We start from the raw sequence: 20,149 nt of genomic DNA, 5'->3' as shown, positions 1-20,149 counted from the left end.
GACCAGAGTCTTAGTAAATTTAAGTATTTGAAATGAGAGTTAAAATGCAACAGTGGAAAAGTGAAGGCTTGGAATTGAGATAATGAACCTTAAAATTTATTTCTTATAGTATATCGTCAATTTTTTTTCAGCTACTACCAGACTCTCTCTCTAGACAGTTTTCAGCGAGACGTTTGAGCATGTGTGGGCCTTATATTCCGAGAAATTTGGACACATACTCAAAATTTACAGCGATAAAATGGCAACCGTCGATTAATCGCTGGTTTGTTGACCCTGATATAATCGGCAAGCGTTGAAGACGTTTACTGAATGAGATTACAGGCAGAGTCGGGCTTAAAAGAGTCGTAATAGAGATCTTTTGTATAAAGAAATACTTTGTGATTCTTTTCCCTTAAAGAAAGAATTTTGAAATGAAAGTGAAGGGATACTTTTATGAACGGATCTAGCAACCTTTGTCCAAAGGAGTTTATGATTATTTTTAGAAAAGAAGTGAGATATTTAAAGGAATTTGCTAACCAGTAATGGAAGAATCACTTCAACGAAGAAAAAGCTGGTAAGTTTACGCCAAATTAGCTAAAATAACGGTCTTATAATATATATCTTTGAGGCTAAAGAAGACAATTTAGAAGATTCACAGTTGACGAGTGACTTAAAAAAATCAGTAAAAAGAAAGTTGGTAAGAAAATAAAATACTCGCCGGATGAACTTAACAGCGCATGAATGAAGTGGTAGTATTTAAAAAAGGATGCGACGATGGATCTGTTGCTCAGCTATTGAGGATGTCTCTTCCATTGGAAAACGACAGTTGAGGGAGTTTAATGTCACAGATTAAAATTTGTAAAAAAATGGAGCTCAGCCTGATTTTCAAATCGATTTCACCCCAGAAAAAAGTAGTATAGATCTGAAAAAGGCGACGTTGATACTTTTTTCCCCTTGTTCACTCCGCTCTGGAGCATAGGGACTCGACAAGACTTGTCTATCGTTCACACGGTTCTGGGCTGTTGTTTTCGCGCCTTGCCATGTGACGTCGGTATCTGCTAGCTCGCGCAACATCGACCTTCTCCAAGTATTCTCTGGCTGATCGCGACTTCTGCTTCCTTGAGGGTTCCAGTACAGTGTCATTCTCGATGGCATCATCCGGTGGTTTTCTAAGCGTGTGACCTATTCATTGCTTTCTTTCACTTTCTGTGTGTGATTTGCCATAGGATGGGAGGATAGAGGTATTTGCGGAGGTATGTGTTGACGAAAGATTGTAGCCTCTGTGTAATGGTGCTAGAGACCAGCCGTATTTCACTTCCGTACAGTAATACTGACTTCACAAATGAGCTGAATATTCGCAGTTTGGAGCGCCTGGAGATTTGCGAACTCGCCCATACAGTTTGCATTCGCCCGAGTGCTTCTCTTAGGGTCATGAAATAATGAGTCCTGGAAAACATTTTTTTGTAACAACGCTTGGCTGTCCGACTAACTGGCGCACTGAACAGGGTGTTTAGGATGAATGTGGGGGCGAGAGGAAAGAGGGATGAGGGATGAGTTAGTAGGGTTCATTTTCGTTACGAGATTTTTTATCTAAGATCGAGAGCTCAAGTGGCATGTAAGTTGATTAGCATTTACCTAAAAAAGTTGAGCTTCGCATTTCGGGAGCTCTATGATGCTTGGCTGAAGATGTTACATATAAGTATTTCTAGGAAAATCTGATATTTACTGCAACCTAAAATTTTAAGTGTTATTAATTTGACGACTTTCGCTAATAAAATTTAAATATACAAATTTTAAGTATCAAAAAAAAAAAATTTTGAAGGGGGTTTACACTTTTTACCATCATAACCCGATTGTCTCTAGACGGCTCGGCCCAAATTTATTTTTAAATTAATTTCCCAGTTGAATGCCTTATTACCCAACATATCTTTACTTTTTCTTTTCGTAGTCCATACTGCAACTCCCTCTACTGCCAAGCATAAGTAATAATTTCATGCAACATTTCTCTGTTCAAACACGCACATCAACGTACTTTTCGCCGACCAACCTGCTAGCGTTTCTTTTGTGGTTGTCTGCAAAGTTTTTACTCAATCCCAGGCGTCCACTCGCCCGCAAAAGGCTAAGCATATTTGAATATCGTCTAATACCAATTAATAGTTAACAAACCCGAAACCAGTTTGCGATGAAATTAATTTCATTTAAAACTTTGAGCATTTCTTTACATTCACCGCCAAACGCATAAATTTGTTTTGTGTCAAAGAAATGCCCAGATCGAATTACTTGAAAGGGGTTGCCTGGCGAAATACTTTGGAAAGTGCCGCACACTTTTACTGCTTATACATACATATGTACATATAGTAGTTAATATGGTGGGTAGTTGGTGTGCGTTTTAATAGTAACGGTTGGGATTTACCCTGTAGAAAAACCTACTACCCGTTCTGAACTACTTTCCATGCAGGCACAGTTATCAGCTGCTATTTATTTTCAGTGCTGGCAACCGCTATTTTTAACGTAGTGATGCCCTACGAAATGCGATTTATCAGTCTCTGCAACAGAATTATACCATTCAATAAACTAGTACGCCGCTGCCACAGCTTTATGTTAAGTTAGTTCATTAAAAAAAGTAGTCCAAAAATCACCAGTTTGGGACCAGTTGAAGAAGTAATCAAAAATTGATAAGGGAACATTTCAAAAATATTTTATTACATTTTTTATTTATTTTTTATATTTTAAAGGGTCTTTCAAAAGACGTGCGCAGGTGATAATTTAAAATAAAACAGGTAAATATTTATATTCTTTCAGGACTCACAATTTTTATTAAAAATTCAGCTGTTAACAATTATATGTGAGAAATGATGTCATTGAAATGCTAAAAACAAAAAAAGTGATTTAAAAAAAAAATCAGTCAAATGAGCCTAAAGCCTCACTAGTACCAAGTGGCGCTTACTAAATTCTTTCAGTAAAATTTCTATAAATCCCTGTTTTGTTCTAATTTGCTTAAAATGTAGACACATAATTACAGAAGCGTTAATTTTTTTTAAATATGCAAAAAACACAAAAATCGGTCTAAATAAAAACGTTCAAATGAGTCGAAATCCTCTCTAACACCTCCACCAAACAGTCGATTCTCAAATTGAAGGTTGTTTAGCAGCACCTAACGCTATAGCAGCAATATTCGCAACAGAATGCCCAGTTTTTCGTGTGCCAGAGCTTTTTTATTCATGACAGCACCAGTTTCTTGACATATTTTCACTAACCTTTGAATTGTCGATTTGTTCGAATGATTATTTCCACCAAAAAAATTACGAATATTGCGTTATGATTTTCTTAACTCTCCGTTGGGCACCCGGGTTTGACCAGACTTTTTAGACTTTGGACGTTAATTTAACATATTTCTATTACAGCTAACGATTTGAGCACTCAGGTAGCTTCTTAAAATTTAATTTTCCATCGATTTATGGATATAACCTTTTAAAAGGATCCTCGAGCAGGACGAAAAAAGGCCAAATGCGCGTGCATAAGCGAAGATTTTAAAAAAGGTGTGCAACGGTGGGTTAAATATCAATATCAATAATCTTAACGCGTTGCTCTATCGTCTAAAATTGTACTTCTGTCTACTTGACAAATGTCAAAAGATTATATAAAAAGTCTATAAAAAAGCGGTACCTTTAGGAATTCATTACTGACATCTAGCCATCACTTTTGAAAGACCCTTTAGTACACAAAAATGCTTGTTATCCTCAAATATTCTTTTTGACTTACATGAGTTTTTATTTAAAACTTAAAATTTAAATAAAATATTATAGTTTTTAGTCTAAAACTAAATGCACATAAGTTTTAAATATTGCTATTTTAAAAAAACATAAAATCAATAAAAACAACATACATAGTAGAAGAATACTTGTTTTACATACACCTCTAATTGGCCATTTTGCAACTGGTACAATTCTAGTCACTCTGAAGCTACTCAGCTTCTTCCACCAAATACCAGTTCATGTATTAGAATGTTAGCTGCATATTTTGGATTTTCACTGCAGGGTGTATGCGCGTGCATGTGTAAGTGACGTCACCACAGTATTTTATAGCATGACAGACGAGACAATACCCTCACAGCTGTGGCTTGTCTAAGACGCACACTAAAACTCCCAGCACGCAAGCAGACACGAACGACATGGCGTGAAACTTAGATATTTAAGTTTTTTTCTTTGATTTTATGCTTTTTTGCAATTGAGTGCAGCAGCAGTGAGAACAAGAACTAAGTTGAGCATACGCCATTCTCCAACTTTTACAGCTACTTTGGAGGGCATAAAATCACGAACCGCGATTCCACGCATACGACAAATTAAGTTATCGTGTTTGAGCGTAATTTTAACAAGAGCCCAAGTGAGGGTTGTGAGAGGGGTTAGTAAAGAGTTTGTTATGTGAAAAGCGCGGGTAACAGGTTAAAAATGAAAGGCAGAGCTAAAGAACACAGGAAAAGTGTTAATCTAACACAAAGTTTAAGCATTGGAAGTGATGCTTGCGAAAAATAATTGAAACTTCTGAATGAGTTTAAGTATACGCGTCTAGTTTTGGAGTTGAGCAGAGTAGGTGACGTAAAGGAGTTTGCTGCTGTGCAGGCAAGAATGCGGTAATGATAAGGTGGTGAAGCAAGCATGAATATTTTACAATCCCTTTTTTTTATTAACTTTTCCATTCTAAATGGCGCGCAATTCCAAACAAATTACTTCCACAGCTGTCTTTATAGACAGTAGCGTAAAGCGTGAACCCCTTTTTTCAGTAGATTTTCGGGAGATTCAGCACTTAGCTCAATCATAACAAATACGATTTCGTTTTTCAATTCCTGAATAGTTTCAGTTTGGTTAATTATCCTTAATGACTTCCCACAAAAAATAGTCGCATGGAGTCAAATCGTAGTTTCTAGGCGGCCAATTGACGTCTCCGTTTTAAATCAATTTTTGAGCCATTTCTGAATTTACATTTTGTTATACATTCAAATTTTTTTTACAAAGTTTAAAATTTTGATGAATATTTTTTTATTTTTTAATTTTGTAGGAAGTGTGAAACTTTAAAACTTTTTGTTGCAGTATAAAAAAAATATATTTTTATAAAAAAAAATATAAAAAAATTATAATTATGAGTGCGGAATTCATTCGGAATTCAGAGAAAACTTAGGTTCGTATTTCGGTAAAAGACAAAAAACAAAATTTTTCTAATAGCGGTCGCCCGTCGGCAGGCAATGGTAAACCTCCGAGTGTATTTTCGCCATGAAAAAGCTTCTCATAAAAACATATTTGCCGTTCGGAGCAAACTGTAGGTCTTTCCCTTTGTGAAACAACGGCAAGACGCACGCCACAAATAGGAGGATCTCGGCCAAACATCTAACAAAAGTGTATGCGCCAATTATTTACTTATTTTAAATATGAAATAAAGAGCAAATAAATACTCATTACTGTGAATATGTCGTGCTTCCGTTACATAAAATATATTTTCATAAAAAAAAATAAAAATATTCAAAACTTTCTTGTTTCTGTTCTATAAAATAAATACTAAAAAAGATATAAATTTAACAGAAAATAAATAAATAGTCCAATCTTTGCAATATGTGGCACTTCTGTATTATAAAATATATTTTCACAAACAAAAAAATCGAACAAAAAACAAAAAAAAAAAAATAAATAGACAAAACATAAATTTATAAAAAAAAATTGCCAAAGAATATATATTAAAAAAAAAACATAGAAAATAAATAAATAGCTAAAATATATTTTCATAAAAAAAAACCAAAAAAAAAAAAAATAAATAGCCAAAACATATTTTTATAAATAAAAAAAAAAACAAAAAAATAAGTAGCCTTAAAATATATATTAAAAAAAAACATAGAAAATAAATAAATAGCCAAAAGTTATTTTTATAAAAAAAATTAATTAAAAAATTAAAACGTAGCCAAAAAAAAAAAATATATTAAAAAAAATAGAATATAAATAAATAGCTAAAATATATTTTCATAAAACAAAATTAAATAAAAAATAAATAACTAGACCAACCTTTTCAATATCTCGCGCTTCTGTTACATAAAATATATTTTTATAAAAACATCAAATAAAAAAAAAAAATAATAGGTCTATTTATAAGTTCGTGCGGTTTTACAACAGATGGCGTAACTTGATTATTATTCCATCGATCCACATTTCCAAACATTCATTGGAGAGCTACTGTCGTAAGGCACAAACGTCAGTATAAGTTTTTTATTTGAAGCGTAAACAACAATATTTTTACCACACTTGAAATGTCGAATTTCGTGCCAAATAATGTGTTTTTGCGGGGAATTCTTCTTCATTATTTTAATATGAAGAAAAAAGCAGCCGAAAGTCATCGTATCTTGGTGGAAGTTTATGGTGAGCATGCTCTATCTGAGCGAACGTGCCAGAAGTGGTTTGCACGCTTTAAAAGTGGTGATTTTGGCTTGGAAGACGAAGAACGCGAGGGTGCGCCGCCAAAGTTCATGGATACCGAATTGGAGGAATTGCTCGATCAAGATCCGGCTCAAACGCAAGAAGAGGTTGCAAAAACTTTGGGAGTTGATCAATCAACCATTTCCAAACGTTTAAAAGCCATGGGAATGATCCGAAAGGTAGGCCATTGGGTGCCGTATGAATTGAAGCCAAGAGACGTTGAACGCCGTTTTATGGCATGCGAACAACTGCTTCAACGGCACAAAAGAAAGGGTTTTTTGCATCGAATTGTGACTGGCGATGAAAAGTGGGTCCATTACGACAATCCAAAACGTCGGGCAACGTATGGATACCCTGGCCATGCTTCAACATCGACGTCGGCGCAGAATATTCATGGCCTGAAGGTTATGCTGTGTATCTGGTGGGACCAGCTGGGTGTTGTGTATTATGAGCTACTGAAACCGAATGAAACGATTACGGGGGATGTCTACCGACGACAATTGATGCGTTTGAGCCGAGCACTGCGAGAAAAACGGCCGCAATACGCCGATAGACACGACAAAGTTGTTGCACAAGTGGTCAAAACATACTTAGAAACGCTCAAATGGGATGTCCTACCCCACCCGCCGTATAGTCCAGACCTTGCGCCATCCGATTACTATCTCTTCCGATCGATGCAACATGGCCTGGCTGACCAGCACTTCCGTAATTACGATGAAGTCAAAAAATGGATCGATTCGTGGATTGCGGCAAAACCGACCGAATTTTTCACAAAGGGAATCCGTGAATTGCCAGAAAGATGGGAAAAAGTAGTAGTAAGCGATGGACAATATTTTGAATATTAAATTTGTAACCATTTTACGTCAATAAAGTTTCAAATTTCGAAAAAAAACCGCACGAACTTATTCATAGTCCTATTAATAAATTGTCAAAACATATTTTTATAAAAAGAATGAAAAAAGAAATAAGTAGCCAAAATATATTTGTATAAAAAAAAATTAATTAATATGCTACGCTGCTATTACATAAAACATTAAAAAAAAATTAAATAGAAAATAAACAAATATTCAAAAACTTTGCAATATGTCGCGCTTCTGTTATATAAAACATATTTTTTTAAAAAAAAGTAATAGAAAATAAATAAAAAGGTAAAATATATTTTTATAAAAATAAAACAGATTGAATAAAAATAATAAATAAAATTTATTTAAATAAAAAATAAAAATAAAAAATTTTATAAAAATATAAATATATATCCAAAACTTTGCAATATGTCGCCCTTCTGTTATTATTATGAACGCTAGTGTAGGTGCTATTCCTCAGACTACTCGCATTAACAGGATACTCCTGTATTAAGGCTGTGCAAAAGACATCTCATTTCAAAGGCGGATTTATTTCTTATCACATTTCCACATAAGCAAAGCAGCATCTTCAGCGCTTTTCTTCCCCATCATGCGCTCACTTCACCTATTTAGCCCACTCCACTGCACACCCTACTCAAATAAATGAAATCATTGTCTGCACGCCAGTCAATGCTTTAATCTTTAAATCTGCTCCTGCTCCATGCACAACCACTGCTATAGTGCGCACATACATCAATGCCTCTCTTATGCTATAACTGCACTTAGCAGTCTACTCACACACATACTCGTACATCCATTGTTACCTCCTTCTAGCCGGTGCGCCGGCATAATTAATATGTACAAATGGCGCAGGTAATCCTTTACCAACTTAGCCAATTCACATATGCACGAGTGTAAATATCTGTATCGGAAACAGCAAAGTGTTGCTAATTTTACACTTAAGTAAAAGAAAATAGAAAGCAGAAAACTTTAATGAAACTATTAGCGTCCATGCGCTCGTAAAAGGGCTTATAACTTCACGAATATCTGCTGTAACTTTTTAAGACCTCTTTCACACCTGATGTGAGTATACGCCAAGAGTGTATGCAATCACCTTTGCGCCTTCATCCTCCACCACAAATGTTGTATGCTTTTGAAATTTCCACTATTATCTCCATTCTCTTCTACTTTTAGTGGCTGCAGTATTAAGCCAATAGTTTCTTAGACATTTTTTCTCACACAATTTAATTTACTTTGGCTTCGGGTTAATAATGCACAACTAGGTATGGAATTTTTTGTTGTGAGCCTCAAATCACTAGTTGAATTGGCAGTTGAGGATTAGTTGAGTTAACGATAGGGACCTTTCCCCGTAGGCAACCTTTTTTCGCGCTTCAAAAAAATGTTGCACTGAATGCCATTTTGCACTTACTTCCTATCGACTTTTACGTTATAGCAGCGATGGACTCAAAGTGCAATCAGGTTAAAAGAGTTTGGCCTCTGGAGGCTATCTCTCATGTCCCTTGAGGTATCATTTTCAGGCAATTAACACCGTATTTCTCTGAACTTCGAGCAGATCTCTCTATTCGCAAACTGGAGTAGGCAATCTTTCCGAGTAGGTAGGATTGGAACGGGGAGGAAATCTGCACGGAAGCTGGTACATCTGTCTTCCCTGACGGCTTCACGGGCTCATACCTACCAAAGGATGAAGACTTACAAATGCTCCCACCTATGCAGCTGGTTCGATTGCTCGCAATACTAAATAATTAAAATGAAGCACTTAGAGTCGCACATTAGATCAGTCTGGTCGCAATGCATAAAGGCTTTAGCCTAACCCGTACCATCGTGGAAGTCATTTGAATAAATTTGTGACCAAAATTTAGTCTTTCCAATAAGAAAATTCTATAAATGCTTCACCCTGTATTTATTTCCAATCGCCTTATTCTTCGAACTGCTAATTTATCCACTTAACTGCCTACTTCGGTAATTTATTTTAAGCGCCAATAAATTCTCACCCTGCCGCCATCGCCAGAAACGGAAATGCCCTGTGACATGTTTTACAACAAAACTTATTTCCGCAGGTAGCTGCCAGCCAAATTTGCAATACTCAGCACGGAAATAATTTTGCTTGTCAAGACGAAAATAAAGGAAAAGCAATAAAGTAGAACAGAAAATATGAGCAAAAACAGTTTATTTTGTAGCTTGAAACTCTTCTTTATTTTTATTTCTATTTTTATTTTTATTTTTCTATTTTTTTGTTTGATAAACTTTGGCAGAGTGGCTTGTTTTTTTATATTTTATTTTATAATTTTTTTTTTTGCACAATAATGTCTCATATGCCACGCAATCCTGTTGCAGGTAAAATACTTTTATTTTTTTGGCAATCAAATTGCTTATTTTTGAAAGAAATCACGGAAATGCAATTTTCGTATGACATCAGCAGAATCTCTTCTATTTTTGGGCAGAAATAAAATGCAGCTGTCAGTTGCGCTAAAAATTCCCAGGCTAATAAATATGTACATAGGGCGGCCGCCGTAGCCGAATGGGTTGGTGCGTGCTTACCATTCGGAATTCACAGAGAGGTCGTTGGTTCGAATCTCGGTGAAAGCAAAATTAATAAAAACATTTTTCTAATAGCGGTCGCCCCTCGGCTGACAATGGCAAACCTCCGAGTGTATTTCTGCCATGAAAAAGCTCCTCATAAAAATATCTGCCGTTCGGAGTCGGCTTCAAACTGTAGGTCCCTCCATTTGTGGAACAACATCAAGACGCACACCACAAATAGGAGGAGGAGCTCGGCCAAACACCTAACAGAAGTGTACGCGCCAATTATTTATTTTTTATTTTTAATAAATACATAGAGGTAGGCGGCAATAATTTTATGGAATGCAGCAAAAACCGAAAAATTATGAGAGATTGAAGTAAGTGGCTTATTTCACAGTGCAACACTGGGTGCTCAACACGAATAAAAAATAATAATTACGAAAGGGGATATCTCTAGGAAAATAGTACTCTGCCGAAGTTAGTACTCGTACTAGTCCCGAGGGTCTGAATTCGTTTTATGGAATTAATTTATTTTTAAAATTAAAATTTTAATAGCTTAATAATAATAATTTAAATTTAAAGCCTTAAAATATGAAGCGCGAAAGTGCGAATAGTTTATCGATATTATTGCGTATAAAACCACTTCAAATATAGTTTTTGCCCGTCGACTTCTATTGTATAATTTAACACGAAATTTTTATGTAATTCATTTTAACGCGCCACCTCCTACCTAAGTGCGCATTTTTGACCTTTTTCAAAACATGTATAATGAAAGTACATTAAAATGGGCAGTTAGCGAGTTAAAGTGTTCTACAGAAATGTAAAGCAAACAATTTTAATGCAGGTCTCCGAAAAGGAAAAACTCGTACGGGTTAAGATGAGTGCGCAAGTAAGACTTTACCCAAGGTAATGTTAAAGAAAAGTATTTGGATTGTTGGTTGATTGGTTGGTTGGATCAAGTGGTCATTCATTAATAATCTAATAAGTGCTTTCGCACCAATTTGTTTCCCCATCCTCGCTACCAATAAGTTAGACGACTATTTCTTCATGACTATATCGAATCTGTGCGATTGATAAACCTTATGAGGTTGCTTACATCTGTTCGACAATTTGAAAATAATTCTCTTATGCCACTCTCATAGAAACCCTCATCTTTATTGGCGAAAAACTGGGACATTTTATTTCAATAACCGGTTTTCCGGGCGAATTATTCATCATAAAAATTATTCACCATAGAAAGAGTAAGAGATAGTAATCACTTAGAGCGGGAATGAATAAGAAACTTCCAGTCAAGCTATGGGTGCTTTTGGTGAGTTTCAATCGATCGTTGTGAGGCTCTGTGTTTTTTTCTGAAGAGACAGTAAAATTCCTGGTGCTTTTCGCGCGCTACAATCGATCGTTATGTGGATTTGTGTTGTCCTTATAGAAGAAAATTCCTCTATTATTAGTCAAAACTGGTCGCTTCTCGGTGATTGCTTTCTTCAAAAGGTCCCATTGTTGATAATACAAATCTAAATTAAGAGCGGGAGCGGCTCATAGCCGATTATTCCCAGTGAATCCGCTTATACACCCAGTAAAGACGTTCTGACTATTAATTCTTGCGTCTGGTCACTGCGTTTCGAACACGACCATTTTCGCTTTCCGTTGCTGTAAGTGATCCATATTTCATCAGCAATCACCATCCGCATTTTCTTTAAATATTATCGAGAGTTCCTGCTAAGTCTGTATGAAGGAACTGAAAAACATTCTGTCTAATTCGAAATGGTAGCAGTGTCTATGGATTATAGCTGACCAGAGTTCATCAATGAAAGTTGTGTCTGAGCATTCGCGTACTTCCATCAGAAAGTGATCCGTGGATAAGAGCTTTGCTTCCGATCATGGTGAGGCTAACATAGGTTAGGTGTCTCAAATAGGCTTACTTAGGTATATGGATAAGGGAACAGCGGATTGTGGTACCATTAAAAAATAGAAAAAAAATACTATGTAAGGCCTAAAAAAGGACAAAAGGAGAGGTGCAAATAAAGTGTTTAAACAGTGAATAATTGAAAAGAAAGATGCGAAAGTTTCATGATGAAAAGATTTTTACAGGTGTTGCCAATATTAGACCGTTAATCGGCTCTCAGCGAATTTGATAGAATCAGCTGATAGGCTGGCGAAACAGGGGGTATGTTTACAAAAATTAAAAAAAAAAAAACTAATATTGTGTTGGTGATATACGAAAAAAATCAACACAGTCTCTGCGTATGTTGTTTCGCTGCCTGACTGAACAACGACTGATTGGACGAGTGTGGGAATGCTTGCGAAATCAGCGGCCAGAAATCAGCTGCCGAGTGCCCTGAGACGTGGCAGGTGAAATTGCTCCCACAATTTTGGTTTTCACCATTGCTAATGCCAAAGCTGGTAAATCTATCATACTTGGGAAACTGTAAAGTGCTTCGCAGATATGTGTAGAAGGTGATAAGCCAGATGGGCGAGTCTTTGCTTCACAAAGGCAGAGGAGTTTAGTAGTAAGTAGGTGCTGACATTATTTCGCTTCTTTATCCCCAAGCAGCTACTGGAGAAGGTACTCAAATTTATGTTGAGTCTCATCACATGGATTTCCAGCGGTAACTTTTCGGATAAGGCCTTCGTCCTTGTTAGTCTCGGGAACTCTCTAGAATGCCTCTGGTGTAATTTTTAGCTAGAAATGCATTGCAACTCTGTTAGTCAAAGTTCTCGGCAGGCGTTTGATTACTTGTCTAGAGGACGTGATAATATGCGGAGATTTCTAGGAATGTCAGAGAGTTTAAGCTTAGTGTATAAGATAAGCCATTGAACCATCCCTCAGGGAGGAAATGTAAGCAACGACTTTATAAGTATAATTTCGGATTAGACGCTTTTTATTTAGATACATTTGTGAATTAAAGTGCGTCATTGGATAAATGAGAAAGAATGAGAATCTTTGATATGGAGAGCTTGTGATGCTATTTGATCGTCCGTGAATCTAAAAATTAAACTAAAAGTATATAGCATCTTTAAAGAGAGTATAAGTTGTCATATTTTGGCAAAATCTCAGGAGCGATTAAAGTAACAATCAAGGGAGGAGTATTTCAAATAGTCAATTTAATCTACAGCAATTCTGGCAATGTTACGACACATAAAATTAAATTTTCTAACGGCATATGAATATTCAGACCTCAGCTGCCGCTGCTTGCGCAAGTAATAAACATTAAAACTGCCAAATGGCCAAATGGGCCCGGACTAGTGGAGCTTGAATGGTAAGGGAGGTGATAAAGATAAGAGAGTTCAAGTAAAGGAGTGACAGAATCTTTGGCATATTTACGAGAAAGAGGGATATATATATATATATATAGAGAGAGAGAGAGGGAAGAGAAAGTGGAAGGAATTTGCAAAACATATTGTCGAACACGGCATGAACACATGCCCCAACATAACAGCCTGCGGCAGAGGTGGCGGCGCTGCAGCGAGCACAGTCAGCAAGATAACTTTTTCGCTTCCCTTCGGCAAATTTGGCTAACGGCAAAGGATATTAAATTATATGCCAATATGCGCAGACAGCGATAAATATGCAAATACACATGCACAAGCGTAAATACATAGTTATTTATAGGCATTTATGAGGGTACGGGTGACTTTATTTATGCAAGGACATGCGAGAATATATTCATACAACGGTCCGGTGGTTTGGCGTTATCGAGCGGTCCAAAAATATACGAGAAGCACATTTTTCGAAAATATATTTTGCTTATTTTAACAGCCGGAAATCCACCAAAAGTTAACATTTAGGAGTTCTTGGTTCCCCTTGAATGCGCACAAAAGTATGCAATGGATTTGGGCAAACAGAAATGGCTATCGGCATAAGTCAAGGGCGTTACAACACGAAAATAATTGCATTGCAAGAAGAATTGCTGAAGAATATTAAGCGTAATAAAAAGTGCAGAGCCGCCGCAAAGCAGGAAGAGGTAAGGGAGAGTAAGCAAGAAATAGCATAGCCCAAAGTGCACTTCCTACAATTGTAAAAGTAGTGGTGCACGATTTTGTTGCAACAGAAAACGATTGTGCAAAGCTTTGGGGCTACCAATAAGCATGCACAAAACCCGGCAATAAATGCAGCACCAAAAAGTATGCAACAAAAGTCGCTGAAGCGTGAAATGAGCAAAAAGAAAAACTTGTTTAGCACTGCAAACTCTTACGCGACTAAGGCTTTGTCAAAGTATTAATGGCGCCACCGTGACAGTCGCGTGAGATTGCGCCCGCCGACAAACTTGGCGACAAAAACACTTCACGCACAAATACATACGAATACACGCCGAAGTGAAGGAAGTATTCGTAAACAAATACTCAGCACAACAGCAAAAGTTGTACTTGAGGAGTTCGTGGTGACATTTTAGGCGCCGTAGTCGGCACCAGCACCATTCCACGACCCAGCCATTTATTCCTATTGTATAATTATATGCACAGAAGTATGCAACAACATTTTCAATGACAAGGACTAACTTAGTTGCTGGCTTGAAAGCAAGCGGCAGAGAAGCGGCATTCCCCGTCGGCTTTGTTGTATGCCACTTTGGCACTCAAGCGGTTTGCAGCGAAGAGGAAGTGACTTTTTTGTTTGAATCGCCTTGCTGCAGTAGTTTGGTTGCGCTATACTTATAGGAAGTTTCAGGAGTGGGCACAAGAAAAAACGTAGAATTGAGAAAGAAGCCAAGTAAGTGTTTGGAAAGCATAAACTTTGCACATTTCGAACATTGCGAACTCTATCGTGGCGGCTGTCGACAAAAAGGCATTTTAAGATTTCTTTTGTTGACGCTCAAAATTAATAGCCTATTTTTAGGCATTGCAGGAGTTGAACTTCGATAGATTTTAGTTTATTGCTGCACCAGGGGAATTAGAATTGGAACGTAAATGAAAAGAAAGTGGAGAATGAGAAGTGTGTGAGGTAATAGCTACAACATGAAGCAAGGCAAAACCTGAGAGAGAAAGAGTGAGTATGAAGAAGAGAAAGGAAAGCAAAAATAAATACAAAGAGTAAGGCTGAAATATACATGCGCTATTAAATTGCGCAGAGCAGACCAAATTTTAGTATTTTATAGCCTCAAACGCTAAATAAATATTCTTGAATACCTAGAGATTTTCTCTGTCAACTCTTAATATAGAATGAAAGTTAACCAAGCCTTGAGTCTTCTTACCAGATTGTAGTAAACAAAAATTCAGAAGGTGTGACCAATATCAGACCGTTAACCGGTTCTAAGCGAATTTGAAAGAGTCAGCTGATTGGCTGACGTAACCGGGGTAATGACAGCGGTTTGTTTATCATAAAACTGAGATTGCGTTGGTGCTGTACAAAAACACAAAAAAGAAAAACAAATCAACGCAGTCTTCACCGTCTAAATAACAACTGATTGGACATGTGTGTGAATGCATGTGAAATGAGTGAGCAGAATTCTACTGCCGAGTATCTAGTGACGTGACTGCCGAAGTCACTCGCTCAGTTTCGTGTTTTACCATAGCTGAAGGCCAAACCTGATAATCTATCATTCTTGCTATAAGATAGTAGCTTTGTTCAATTTTTCTAATACCGGTCGCCGTCCAATGGCAAACCTCCGAGTGTAGTGCCATGAAAAAGCTCCTCATAAAAAATATCTGCCGTGCGTAGTCGGCTTAAAATTGTAGGCCCCTCCATTTTTGGAACAACAACGAGACGCAAGCCACAAATGGGATGAGGAACTCGGGCCAACATTTAATAGAAGTGTACGCGACAGTTATTTATTTATTTTATTTTTCTTCAAAATTTGCAGACTATGTACATAATTTACTCAGACTTTAAAAAATGCTCATATTTACTATGGAGAGTCATAAAAGTATGCTACAAAATCTGAAAAATATATCAGCTTCTAATCGTGTAAAATATTAAAGCATACTTTTAGGCGATTTCCCCTAAAAATCAATTAAAATTCCAGAAATACATTTCAATTTAAATTTAAACACTAAAATAAATTTCTATAAGTTTTAAGCGACTGGAATATTTTTCGCTGGCTCTTTGGCGATACCACCTAAAACTCTATTAAACTTCAAATAAAATCTAAAATGAACTTCGATTGGTTTGAAGTGCCTGCAATATTTTCCCCTGGCTCACAAAAGTATGCTATAACATCTGAAGAAGTTGTGGCATATCTTTAGGATGCTTGCTTGCCGCTATTTTAACAAGGCTTTCAAGAAATTTACAAACATTTAATTAAAAAAGGTGATTCATAAGTATGCCACAATATGCGAAGAGTTTATTGGTTATTAACACTTTGAGGTCGTATTAAATTTGGACATGGGTATCGTACTGGTCGCTGAAGGAAAACTATTAAATTACATGCTAGGTTTTCAAGGATTTCTTAATTCTATATATAAAAACAGTATAAACATTAGTATGGTTCCTCGCCTTGGTGGCTGATAGTATACATACGACCGCAAAGGGTTAATAGTGTGAGACTTTGTAGCATACTTTTAAGCTACGTTTGACAAAAGAAATCTAAGCGATGTAGTTTATAGCATATTTTAAGGATTTTTACTTCAAAAGCGCAGTCTATAAAAGTCGCAGTCTATGATTTGCCTAGACTTTTTAGAAATATTTAGACGCACTCCAAAAGATACAGCTCATAAAAGTATGCTACAATATTTCAAGAAGTAATCAGCTTTTATTTATGCAAAATTGTGCAGCATTGTTTGAGATGGCATCTCACAAAGCTAAAATGAAGCTCCGCTGACTTAAAAGAAGCATAATTTTAGGATTTTTGCTTCCAAAAAGTATGATATGCAGCTAATTCACACTCTTACAATTTTAATAAGCTATAATTCTTTATTTATTTGCGATTTTGCAACATACTTTTAGGGCGTTTCCATTTAAATATTTGGTGTCCTGTAACATACATACAGGGTGGCTGATGAATTTTGCTACATTAAGAAACTCAAATAACTTTTTTTTTAGTGTATGGAATTCATTTATTTTTTTTCAAGTTGAAGGCCATTAAATTTTATTAAATGTAGCTTAACTAGTTTTAAAAATAATTGAATTTAAATGCCCCCCATGCTCGTTGACACAAGTGCGGCATCTTAGTAAAAAGTTGTTCATTGCTGCTTTGAGAGTTGCGACAGGAATAGCCGCAATTGTTGCCCGAATGGATTGTTTTAGTTCATCCAAATTTGTTGGCTTTGTTTTATAAACTTCTTGTTTACATAAACCCCACAAGAAAAAGTCAGGTGCAGTAAGGTCAGGCGACCTGGGGGGCCAACGAAATTCGGAGTTTCTTGAAATCAGTTTATTGGGAAATTTTCGTCGCAACTCTGTCATAACAGTCTGGGCTATGTGAGACGTTGCCCCATCTTGTTGAAACCACACAGAGTTGAAAGGAATTCTCTTTCGGCGTAGTTCTGGATAGAAAAATTCTTTCAGCATTTTCAAATAACGGTATCCAGTAACCGTAGCGGTGTGACCATTTTCTTCAAAAAAATAAGGCCCGACAATACAGCGTGAAGAAACCGCACCCCACACTGTCACGCGAAGAGGATGCAATTCCGTCTCGTGGAGTATCTGTGGGTTAGAAGTACTCCATATTCGGCAATTTTGTTTGTTCACATTGCCGTTTAAATCGAAATGGCATGAAAAGGCAGTTTAACATGTTTTGGTCTTCTTCCACCATTTGCAGGATCTTCTGGTAAAATTCCAAGCGAATCGGCAAGTCTGCTGCATTCAGTTTGTTAACCATTTGAATTTTGTAGGGAAATAAGTCTAAATCTTTGTGCATTATTGTTTGCAAAGACTGTCGGCTGACACCAAGTTGAGCAGATAAGCTTCTTGTTGAAACCCTTGGATTGCTTTGTATAGCTGCAGCTACAGCAGCGATCGTTTCCTCCGTCCGAACTGGTGGGTTTCGATGATAAGGCCTTCTTGCGACTGTTCCTTGCTCAGCAAAATTATTCACCAGTCTCATTATGGTCCATCTGCTCGGGGGATGGCCGCCAAACATCCGCCTGTACTCTCTCTGTACCAAAACTACGGACTCCAGTGCGTGATAGCGGCGGACTATCCAAATTCTTGTTTGCGTGCCCCAGTTATCCATTTTAATACATTTTAAAGATCAATCTGCAAATTAAAACAAAAATGGAACAGATAACTTAAAAAGAAAAAAAGTTATTCAATTTTTTTTGGTAGCGGCTTTCATCAGCCACCCTGTATATACAAAAACCTAACAGATTTTAATTATTTGAAATACTGTAGCATACATTAAGGCCGATTATTGTTAATAATTATTATACCTTTCCTTCCCCTACCTCTCCCTACATAAACTTACTTAGCATATTACAGAACGAGCTGCATTATTAAAGCAAATGTTTCTCTGGGGAGCTACTTCGCGTGCAGTTGTGGTGAAAATGTTTTTTTGTATGCAAAAGAGTGAAGGGAAAAAAGAAAAAAGTATACGAATTGCCATGAATTTGATATTTCCTCAAAGACAAAGTACTTTTACATTTGATATATTAACTTGTACTTTTCTCAAACACATCACGTAAATCTCCTTGCTACCGCTAGCTAAACAACAACTAAGCAACTTACTATATACAATGGTTTACAAAAGTCATACTAAATGCGCACTTTTTGGCACTGAGGAGGTACCCTCATTCTCAACAAGATTGATGCTTTCCCATGTACTGCTAAATAATGTATGAGTTATCCACTTGCGCTGGCTCTACTGGCAAAGGAACATGATTTCGACAAATGAAATCGTACGTACATAAATGTGGATGTACGTGTAATAAATTTATTTCCACCTGTAGGGAAAACCTGAAATTGTGAAAAAATTTCTGGTTCAGTACTAATTCTTCAATAATTTCGCCAATTCAAAACCATTGTGCTACTCTCTTCCAGCGCTAATTAGTAGCGACCTGCTTTTTGAGAGAAATCACACGGCGCTCAGATTTCCTTAAAGGAATTTGGCTTTATAAGCGCATTGCTAGGCCATCACCTTGGAATTCTCACCGGTTGCTTAAATGGAAAAGGGCAGAAACGCGAACCAGTCATAAATCTATATTCACTGGAAGTTCGCCAGTTCTATGATGCGAGATTTTCCTATAGGGATATTTTACTGAGAAAAAGTTATCACTCTCAAGCTTTATTTTCTCTGCCTCCAACAAAACACCAATGCTGCCTTAGTGTCATGACTTTCCAATGAGTAAAATGCAGAGTTAGAAGTTAAGGGGCTGGGTACATGAATAAAAACTAAATTCAAGTTCTTGAATTTTCTGTACAGTCACACACAAATCCAATTTCATTTGATTGATTTATTTTTCTGATTCGGTATTAGGGGGGAAAAAAAAAATACTTGGCCCGTACACTTCTGTTAGGTGTTTGGCCGAGCTCCTCCTCCAATTTGTGATGGACGCCTTGATGTTGTTCTACAAATCGAGGGACTTACAGTTTTAAGCCGACTCCGAACGGCAAATGGTTTTTTATGAGGAGCTTTTTAATGGGAGAAATACACTCGGAGGTTTGCCATTGCCTACCGAGGGGCGACCGTTATTAGAAAAAAATTTATCAGGTTGATGTTTTATGCACAGAGACTCGAACCTACGCATTCCCGATTAGTAGTTACGCATAAATTTATTAGGCTATGGCAGCCGCCGGGTGGATAAAATAGCTACGGTTAATTTAAATCAAATAAGAATTGAGTAATTCGATACTGGCATTAAAAGTAGCTATTGAATTAAGTAAACATTTGATGACTTATAATTGAAGTCTTAGACGATTGAATTAATCATTTATTGATTTGTAATAGAAATCCACGTTGGTTGAAATAATTATTGGAGTAATCTTAATTGAAATTTAAATGTATTGAATTAATCATTTGATTAATCGTATTTGAGAATTAAGTCCATTGAATTAATCATTTGAGTAATCGTAATTGAAATCTAACCAATCGAATTAATCATTTGATTATTTCTAATTGAAATATAAGGCGATTGAATTAATCATTTGATGAATTGTAATTGAAATCCACGCCAGTTTAAATAATCATTTGAGTAATCATAACTGGAATTTAAATATATTGAATAAATTATTTGTTTAATAATAATTGAGATCTAAGTCTATTAAATTCATCATTTGATTATACATAATTGGAATCTAAACCCACTAATTTTTTTAATTGTAATTGAAATCCTCGTGGATTGAAGTAATCACTTAATTATTCAAAATGGAAATTTGAACCAACTGAATTAATCATTTGATTAGTCATAAGTGAAATCTGAACCAATGGAATTAATCATCTGATTAGTCACAATCTAAATCTAAGT

The 20,149-nt window shown here is 36.3% G+C and overlaps 1 protein-coding gene across 9 annotated transcripts in view; it reads right to left on the bottom strand.

Annotated features, from left to right (window-relative positions):
• The window catches only part of LOC128858937 (uncharacterized protein CG43867), a 124,707-nt gene that overhangs the window by 24,719 nt on the left and 79,839 nt on the right, over positions 1 to 20,149 (bottom strand). The window lies entirely within an intron of this gene.

This window comes from Anastrepha ludens, chromosome 3 (assembly GCF_028408465.1).
Source record: "Anastrepha ludens isolate Willacy chromosome 3, idAnaLude1.1, whole genome shotgun sequence".
NCBI lineage: Eukaryota > Metazoa > Arthropoda > Insecta > Diptera > Tephritidae > Anastrepha > Anastrepha ludens.
This window is presented reverse-complemented; position numbering and strand designations above follow the sequence as displayed.